Below are 10,000 nucleotides of genomic sequence, written 5' to 3'. Positions count from 1 at the left end.
AAAGAAAGGAGGTAGAAAAATTTTTGGATTTATGGTTAAAGAAGAAAAAGAAGAAAACAGGGGTTCTGTTGAATTTCAAGTATTCAGTTTCACCAATAAGATACGGAGACTTGCTTCACATTTGGAATTACACAAAAAAGATTTTTCATCGGAAAGAGGTCTACGAAGACTTTTGGGAAAACGTCGACGTTTGCTGGCTTATTTGGCAAAGAAAAATAGAGTACGTTATAAGAAATTAATCGGTCAGTTGAATATTCGGGAGCAGTAATTTAATCGTTCAAATTTTTTTCTTGTTTTATTATTTTTTTAGTAGTCTTATAGTAGTCTTAGATTTTTCATTTTGATGAGCCTCGCTTTGAGGAATTCATGGAATAATCCATTTTCATGGAATAATGAATTAAGGAAGAAAGGATATGAGTCTACCGCTTACAAGAAAAGATCTCATGATAGTCAATATGGGCCCTCAACACCCATCAATGCATGGTGTTCTTCGACTGATCGTTACTCTCGATGGTGAGGATGTTATTGATTGTGAACCCATATTAGGCTATTTACACAGAGGAATGGAAAAAATCGCGGAAAACCGAACTATTATACAATACTTACCTTATGTAACAAGGTGGGATTATTTAGCTACTATGTTTACAGAAGCAATAACAGTAAATGCACCAGAATTCTTGGAGAATATTCAAATACCACAAAGAGCCAGCTATATTAGGGTAATTATGTTAGAATTAAGCCGGATAGCTTCTCACTTGCTATGGCTTGGACCTTTTATGGCGGATCTCGGCGCACAGACTCCTTTTTTCTATATTTTTAGAGAGAGAGAATTAATATATGATCTATTTGAAGCTGCTACAGGTATGCGAATGATGCACAATTACTTTCGCATCGGAGGAGTAGCCGCCGATCTACCTTATGGATGGATCGATAAATGTTTAGATTTCTGTGATTATTTTTTACGCGGAGTTGTTGAATATCAACAACTTATTACACAGAATCCAATTTTTTTAGAGCGAGTTGAAGGAGTAGGTTTTATTAGCGGAGAAGAAGCAGTAAATTGGGGCTTATCGGGACCGATGTTACGAGCTTCTGGAATACAATGGGATCTTCGTAAAGTAGATCCTTATGAGTCTTACAACCAATTTGATTGGAAAGTCCAATGGCAAAAAGAAGGGGATTCGTTAGCTCGCTATTTAGTACGAATTGGTGAAATGAGGGAATCCATCAAAATAATTCAACAAGCTGTAGAAAAAATTCCTGGAGGACCTTATGAGAATTTAGAAGTCCGACGCTTTAAGAAAGAAAAGAATTCTGAATGGAATGATTTTGAGTATAAATTTCTTGGTAAAAAACCTTCGCCCAATTTTGAATTGTCAAGACAAGAGCTTTATGTAAGAGTAGAAGCCCCAAAAGGTGAATTAGGGATTTATCTAGTAGGAGATGATAGCCTTTTCCCCTGGAGATGGAAAATCCGTCCACCCGGGTTTATTAATTTGCAAATTCTTCCTCAGCTAGTTAAAAAAATGAAATTGGCTGATATCATGACGATATTAGGTAGTATAGATATCATTATGGGGGAAGTTGATCGTTGAAATGATAATAGATAGGGTAGAGGTAGAAACTATCAATTCTTTTTCGAAATTGGAATTATTAAAAGAAGTCTATGGACTGATATCGATTCTACCCATTTTGACCCTCCTTTTGGGAATAACAATAGAGGTACTCGTAATTGTGTGGTTAGAAAGAGAAATATCTGCGTCGATACAACAACGTATTGGTCCTGAATATGCTGGCCCCCTGGGCCTGCTTCAAGCTATAGCAGATGGGACTAAGCTACTTTTAAAAGAAGATATTCTGCCATCCCGAGGAGATATTTCTTTATTTAGCATTGGACCCTCTATAGCAGTCATATCAGTTTTATTAAGTTTTTTAGTTATCCCTTTGGGATATCATTTTGTTTTAGCCGATCTTAGTATTGGTGTTTTTTTATGGATTGCCATTTCAAGTATAGCTCCTATTGGTCTTCTTATGGCAGGATATAGCTCAAATAATAAATATTCTTTTTCAGGCGGTCTACGAGCTGCTGCTCAATCCATTAGTTATGAAATACCATTAACTTTTTGTGTGCTAGCAATATCTCTACGTGTGATTCGTTAAAATAGATCTTTTTCCTATAAAATCCATTAACTATTTATATTCCTTTTCTTATTTAGTATTTGGGTTGGTAAGTTAAACTAGATAGCTATATGAGTGAAACAAAACAGCTTAAAAATTTGTAGTAAAAAGAAAAAATCTCATTTCCTACGTACAAGAAAAAAGTGGAAGTAAACATAAGCAGTGTAAACTCTTTATCCCAAGGTTGATATTTTTTAATTAGTCATCATATCTTGAAGCGGCCAAGAATAAAGGATTCACGATATGGAATTCCATTACTAGAATACTCCTAGTTATTACTATAACTTAATAATCCATAAGAAGAATCCACCAAAAGTTAGTGAAGGGTTAGGAACACTAAAGTACATAAAGGATTAGTAATGGAAAATCTAAAACATTAGAGATTTTTGCCCATAAAAGGAATCATAATAAGGACTTGCAATTTGTAGAAATTATCAAGTAGTACTTTCTTCGGATTCCGATCCAGAGTATGTTCCCATTCACTTGTTAAGGAAATGGCTATCAAGAACGAATTAACCCTTTATCCATTTTTTCTTTTTGAATACCCCCTCCCTGGGGAAAGAAGAATAGTAAAAAAGATATGGAGTGCACTAGAAAAAATTTTCATTATTTCCTTCCTCTATCCATATTCATGCAGAATTGCTCATGAACTAATACCCAACTCTTTCCATTTATTAATTGAATTCCTATAACAAGTAACAAGTGTTTTATTCCAAGATTAAGTTATTACTGAACAAAGAAAAATTTTCATTATATTATAAAGGATGAGATCAATTCGGAAGCGCTTTTTCTTATTCTAGCAGACGGAATTCCTTTGGTCTAATTTAGGACTTTCAAATCTATTTATTTTATTTTATCTAATTCTATCTACGCCCCAGGGGCTAGGAACAAAACAGTCCTTTCTTTTTTCTGATCATAGAGAAGCCGTATGAAGCTAAGGTTTCATGTACGGTTTTGAAATAGCGGTGGGAACTGTGATGTTATCATCGACTATGATTATCTAACAGTTCAAGTACAGTTGATATAGTTGAAGCACAGTCAAAATACGGTTTTTTTGGATGGAATATTTGGCGTCAGCCTATAGGTTTTCTGGTTTTTTTAATTTCTTCTTTGGCAGAATGTGAAAGATTACCCTTTGATTTACCAGAAGCGGAGGAAGAATTAGTAGCAGGTTACCAAACTGAATATTCCGGTATCAAATATGGTTTATTTTATCTTGTTTCTTACCTAAATTTATTAGTTTCTTCTTTATTTGTAACAGTTCTCTACTTGGGCGGGTGGAATTTCTCTATTCCCTATATATCCTTTTTTGATTTTTTCCAAATGAATAAAGCAGTTGGAATTTTGGAAATGACAATGGGTATATTTATTACATTAACTAAAGCTTATTTATTTCTCTTCATTTCTATCACAATAAGATGGACTTTACCGAGGATGAGAATGGATCAGTTATTAAATCTTGGATGGAAATTTCTTTTACCTATTTCCCTGGGCAATCTCTTATTAACAACCTCTTCTCAACTTGTTTCACTATAAATAAGATAATACAATAATAGTAAGAATATTTTCAACACAAAAGCTCTCTCAAACAAGAGAAAGAAACATATCTTTTTCATAGATATTTAGAATGAATATGTTCCCTATGGTAACTGGGTTCATGAGTTATGGTCAACAAACAATACGTGCTACAAGGTACATAGGTCAAAGTTTCATAACTACCTTATCCCACACAAATCGTTTACCTATAACGATTCACTACCCTTATGAAAAATCAATTACACCAGAGCGTTTCCGAGGGCGAATCCACTTTGAATTTGATAAATGTATTGCTTGTGAAGTATGTGTTCGCGTATGTCCGATAGATTTACCCGTTGTGGATTGGAGATTTGAAAAGGATATTAAAAGAAAACAATTGCTTAATTATAGTATTGATTTCGGAGTTTGTATATTTTGTGGCAATTGTGTTGAGTACTGTCCAACAAGCTGTTTATCAATGACTGAAGAATATGAACTTTCTACCTATGATCGTCATGAATTGAATTACAATCAAATTGCTTTAAGTCGGTTACCAATCTCCATAATGGGAGATTACACAATTCAAACAATTAGGAATTCGTCTGAAAGTAAAATAAACAAAGAAAAATCTTCGAATTCAAGAACGATTACTGATTACTAAACTTTGATTTTGTCTTTTTGTTATAAAAATCTAATAATTCTTTATTAAACTTTAAAATTAAACTATAAAGAAAAACTACTGCTTATTGGAAATTATTTCTTATTTTAAATCAGACTAGATTTTCGTGATATAATATAATTTATAACTATACAGTTTATACACAAAAAAATACCCAAATCCTTTTTTCCTTCCTTGAATCCTTTAGTTTTAGTCAGTTCATGAAAAATTTTATACTATTAATTTCTTTTTATCCATAATGGATTTACCTGGACCAATACATGAGATTCTTATGCTATTTGGGGGATTTGTTCTTCTACTAGGGGGTCTAGGAGTAGTATTACTTACCAACCCCATTTATTCTGCCTTTTCGCTGGGATTAGTTCTTGTTTGTATATCCTTATTCTATTTTTTATTAAATTCTACTTTGTAGCTGTCGCACAACTTCTTATTTATGTGGGAGCCATAAATGTCTTGATCATATTCGCTGTAATGTTCGTAAATGGCTCAGAATGGTCTAAAGATAAGAATTATTGGACTATTGGAGATGGGTTCACTTCACTCGTTTGTATAACTATTGTTTTTTTCGCTAATGACTACTATCCCAGATACGTCGTGGTATGGAATTCTTTGGACTACAAGATCAAACCAAATAGTAGAACAGGGTCTCATAAATAATGTTCAACAAATTGGAATTCATTTAGCAACCGATTTTTATCTTCCGTTTGAACTCATTTCCATAATTCTTCTAGTTTCTTTAATAGGTGCAATTACTATGGCTCGGCAATAAGAAAACTTAGAAAAGTACAAATTATAAGAATTGCAAATCTAAAATAAATAACTAAAGAATCACAATTTTGATTTAGTAAAATCCATCTACTGCCAACAAATACCTCCTTTATTTTCTCTTTTGTTGTGTAATTGTTCTATTGTAATTAATTGAATCGGTTCAATTCTTGCCCTCATATTGAAATGAATCGAGATTGATAAGGAGTTAGTTAATGATGTTTGAGCATGTACTTTTTTTGAGTGTCTATTTATTTTCGATTGGTATCTATGGATTGATCACAAGCCGAAACATGGTTAGAGCTCTAATATGTCTTGAACTTATACTGAATTCAATTAATCTAAATCTCGTAACATTTTCTGATCTATTTGATAGTCGCCATTAAAAGGAGATATTTTCGCAATTTTTGTTATAGCCCTTGCGGCTGCTGAAGCCGCTATTGGACTATCCATTCTTTCTTCCATCCATCGTAATAGGAAATCCACTCGTATCAATCAATCTAATTTATTGAATAATTAGAATTTTGAATAATTAGACATAGAATCCTCTAAACAAAGGCGCACATATTAAAATAAATAGAAATCAATACTATTTTCTTAGTATTATTTGAGAATATCCATTTTTTTTAGTAGATTATTGCTTTTTTTAGTAGATTATTGCATAGTATTCTTTTTCACTTAAATGAATTTTTGTATTTGTAATTCATTGATATTGCAATTTGAATATTGCAATAATTTATATTGAAAAGACGATAGCCAATTTATTGGCTAATTCGAATTCGTCTGTACAATTCGTAAAATTCTTTCTTATTTCTTATTGTTGAAATCCAAAATTAAAGTCTCTTGGCTCTCTTCACGCTTTCTCACAAACAGATTAAAAAATAGATTTTTATTTTTGAAGTTTGGATAAACCATTGCTTCGTCTGGTGTCTACAATACATATGACTCATTATAGTACTAATTTCATTTTTACCAGATCGAAAAATTTTATGTTGAAAAGAAAAATTTATAGATCCAATGTCACATTCCGTAAAAATTTACGATACATGTATAGGATGCACTCAATGTGTACGAGCTTGTCCAACAGATGTATTAGAAATGATACCCTGGGATGGATGTAAAGCCAAGCAAATTGCTTCCGCGCCGAGAACCGAAGATTGTGTGGGTTGTAAGAGATGTGAATCTGCCTGCCCGACAGATTTTTTAAGTGTCCGCGTTTATTTAGGGCCTGAAACAACACGTAGCATGGCTCTATCTTATTGATACGTTACAAAAAACTTCACTCGAATCGTCTGATTCCTCTTTACCGAAGAAGCCTGTGCTCGAAATAATCGAGCACGGGCTTTTCTGGTCAAAACGTATCTTGTCTTTATCACTTTATCATGAGTTATTTTCCTTGGTTAACAATACTTGTTGTTTTGCCGATATTTGCAGGTTCATTAATTTTCTTTTTACCTCATAAGGGAAACAAAGTCGTTAGGTGGTATACTATATCTATTTGTTTATTAGAATTCCTTCTAATGACTTATGCGTTCTGTTATCATTTCCAACTGGAGGATCCCTTAATCCAATTAAAGGAGGATTATAAATGGATAGATGTCTTCGATTTCCACTGGAGATTGGGAATCGATGGACTTTCATTAGGATCTATTTTATTGACAGGATTTATCACTACTTTAGCTACTTTAGCAGCTTGGCCAATTACACGGAATTCGCGATTATTCTATTTCCTGATGCTCGCAATGTATAGTGGTCAAATAGGATTATTTTCTTCGCGAGACCTTTTACTTTTTTTTATCATGTGGGAGTTAGAATTAATTCCTGTTTACTTACTTTTATCCATGTGGGGGGGGAAGAGGCGTCTATATTCAGCTACAAAGTTTATTTTGTATACTGCAGGCGGTTCCATTTTTTTCTTAATCGGAGTTCTGGGTATGGGCTTATATGGTTCCAACGAACCAGGATTAGATTTGGAAAGATTAATTAATCAATCATACCCTGCAACCTTGGAAATACTTTTATATTTTGGCTTCCTTATTGCTTATGCTGTCAAATTGCCGATTATACCCCTACATACGTGGTTACCAGATACCCATGGGAAGCACATTATAGTACATGTATGCTTTTAGCGGGAATATTATTAAAGATGGGAGCATATGGATTGATTCGGATCAACATGGAATTGTTACCTCATGCTCATTATCTATTTTCGCCCTGGTTAGTAATAATAGGAGCGATCCAAATAATCTATGCAGCTTCAACTTCTCTTGGTCAACGAAATTTCAAAAAAAGAATAGCTTATTCCTCTGTATCTCACATGGGTTTCATAATTATAGGAATTGGTTCCATAACCAACATTGGACTCAATGGAGCTATTTTACAAATATTATCCCATGGATTTATTGGTGCTACACTTTTTTTCTTGGCAGGAACCGCTTCTGATAGAATGCGTCTTGTTTATCTCGAAGAACTGGGGGGAATATCCATCCCAATGCCTAAAATTTTTACCATGTTTAGTAGCTTTTCAATGGCTTCTCTTGCCTTACCAGGAATGAGTGGTTTTGTCGCAGAATTAGTAGTATTTTTTGGACTAATTACTAGTCCAAAATTTCTGTTAATGCCAAAAACACTAATTACTTTTGTAATGGCAATTGGAATGATATTAACTCCTATTTATTTATTATCTATGTTACGCCAGATGTTCTATGGATACAAGCTATTTAATGTTCCAAACGCAAATTTTGTGGATTCTGGACCACGAGAACTCTTTATTTTAATCTGTATCTTTTTACCAGTAATAGGAATTGGTATTTATCCAGATTTTGTTCTCTCCCTATCCGTTGACAGGGTAGAGGCTCTCTTATCCAATTATTATCCTAAATAGGTTTGCTTTTTTTTTACTCGTCTGCTCTATTAATGCAGAAATAAGTAAAAAAGTATAATTAGATCTATCTCGAATTTTTGAGAACCCTTTGAGAAGGCGTTCAAGGGGTTCTCAAATAAAACATAAAAGTAAAAACCTTCATTTCATGAAGGTTTTATTTTATGTAATCATTTAGGTGTTAATGTAAACGAACCATAACTATGTAAGCCTATTCCTAATAGATTTATACCAAAATAACAAATCCAAATTATAAGAAATCCTATCGAAGCTATAAGTGCAGAATTCGTACCCTTCCAATTTGTATTTGTTCTACTATGTAAATAAATTGCGAATATGGTCCAAGTAATAAATGCCCAAGTTTCCTTAGGATCCCAATTCCAATAGGATCCCAGGCCTCATTAGCCCATACTGCTCCACAAAGAATACCTACGGTTAAAAGGGTAAATCCTAGGCTAATGACACGATAACTCCAAGAATCCAAACGCTCCGTTAATTGATATTTGTAATAATTTGGAAATGAAGGGACAGAGGTTCTTTTTAAAGCACTTCTTTTTGCATAAAATATTTAATATCACTAAAGAAAAATGTTTTATTTAAAACATTTTTTTTCTTTTTAGAAAAGAAATGGAAATTATTTCGAAATCTAATGATTAGAATAGCGGCAGATAATAAGGATCCGCACAAAAGAGTTGCATAGCTTAATAACATCATACTGACATGCATCATTAACCACTGAGATTGTAGAGCAGGTACTAGTATCGTGGATTGATGCATTTCAGTTAAAAGACCCGATGTGGCAAAGCCTTGCGTTAAAATAGTACTTGGCGTAGTTATTGTGCTTAAATCATTTTTAGAGTTCTGTATTTTAGGAATGGTATGAAGAATATACAGGGCCCATGAAAGGAAGATCAATGACTCATATAAATTACTTAATGGAAAATGTCCCGAGGAAGCCCAACGAGAAACTAAGAATCCTGTTATAGAGAAAAAAGTAACTATCATTCCTTTTTCTGACGAATCACGTAATCCTCCAAGTTCACGAACTAATAAGGTTATAAAATGAATCGTAATCACAATTGAAATCGTTGAGAAAGAGATATGAGTTAGTATATGTTCTAAAGTTGCAAATAGCATAAGGGGAAGGTCCCATTACAAAATTGTAAATTTCGAATTGATTTCTAATCTATTGTATTCTTTTTCAAGAATGCCGCACTCGGATTCGAACCGAGATGCTTGAGCACTGCTTCCTAAGAGCAGCGTGTCTACCAATTTCACCATGGCGGCTAACTTCAAATAATAGGTAACTTAAAAGAATAATAGCTATTATCTTGGGAATCGTCGATATTGGAAAGTCCATAAAATTTAGGAACATTAGAGTTTTCATTAAAATAGACTTCGTTTGGTAGTATCGTTTCCATTTTTTTTTTACAATAAACTCTTGCTTTGCCCAATAGAAACACAAACACTGCTTGAAAGAGTTGGAATTTCTTTTTCTAACTTGCAATTGTAGAACTAATTTTTTCTAATTAATTTCTCGTTTACATTTTGAAAATTCTTTCAATACAATGAAAAAAATCCAAAAGGGTTTCTATTTAATGATGAAATTAAAATGGATAAATGGAAAAGGCTTTTTGGATTTTTAAAAATTTCTAGAATGAAAGTCTTTATGCTCTTATTAATAAGATTTACTAACCTTATGATTTTGGAGAAGATAGGTGGAAGTTGTAAGTCCTATTGTAAGAATACTCCACTTTTCATAATTTTCATAATAGAATATGAGGATTCTATTATGAAAATTATGAAAAGTTCATTGATAGGAAAAGAATACTTAGCACACAGTATACCAAACAAAACTTTTTTTTCTTGTATATATAAGATAAGAGGGGTTTTTTGTTCTAAGAATATTGTACCGAGTAATTCGACACATAAAAGTACATTCAAAGAAGAATCAAAATTATTAAATAATTGGAATTCTTTTT

Source organism: Aegilops tauschii, unplaced genomic scaffold, assembly GCF_002575655.3.
Source record: "Aegilops tauschii subsp. strangulata cultivar AL8/78 unplaced genomic scaffold, Aet v6.0 ptg001115l_obj, whole genome shotgun sequence".
NCBI classification, from domain to species: Eukaryota; Viridiplantae; Streptophyta; class Magnoliopsida; order Poales; family Poaceae; genus Aegilops; species Aegilops tauschii.
Note: the sequence above shows the minus strand (reverse complement) of the source record.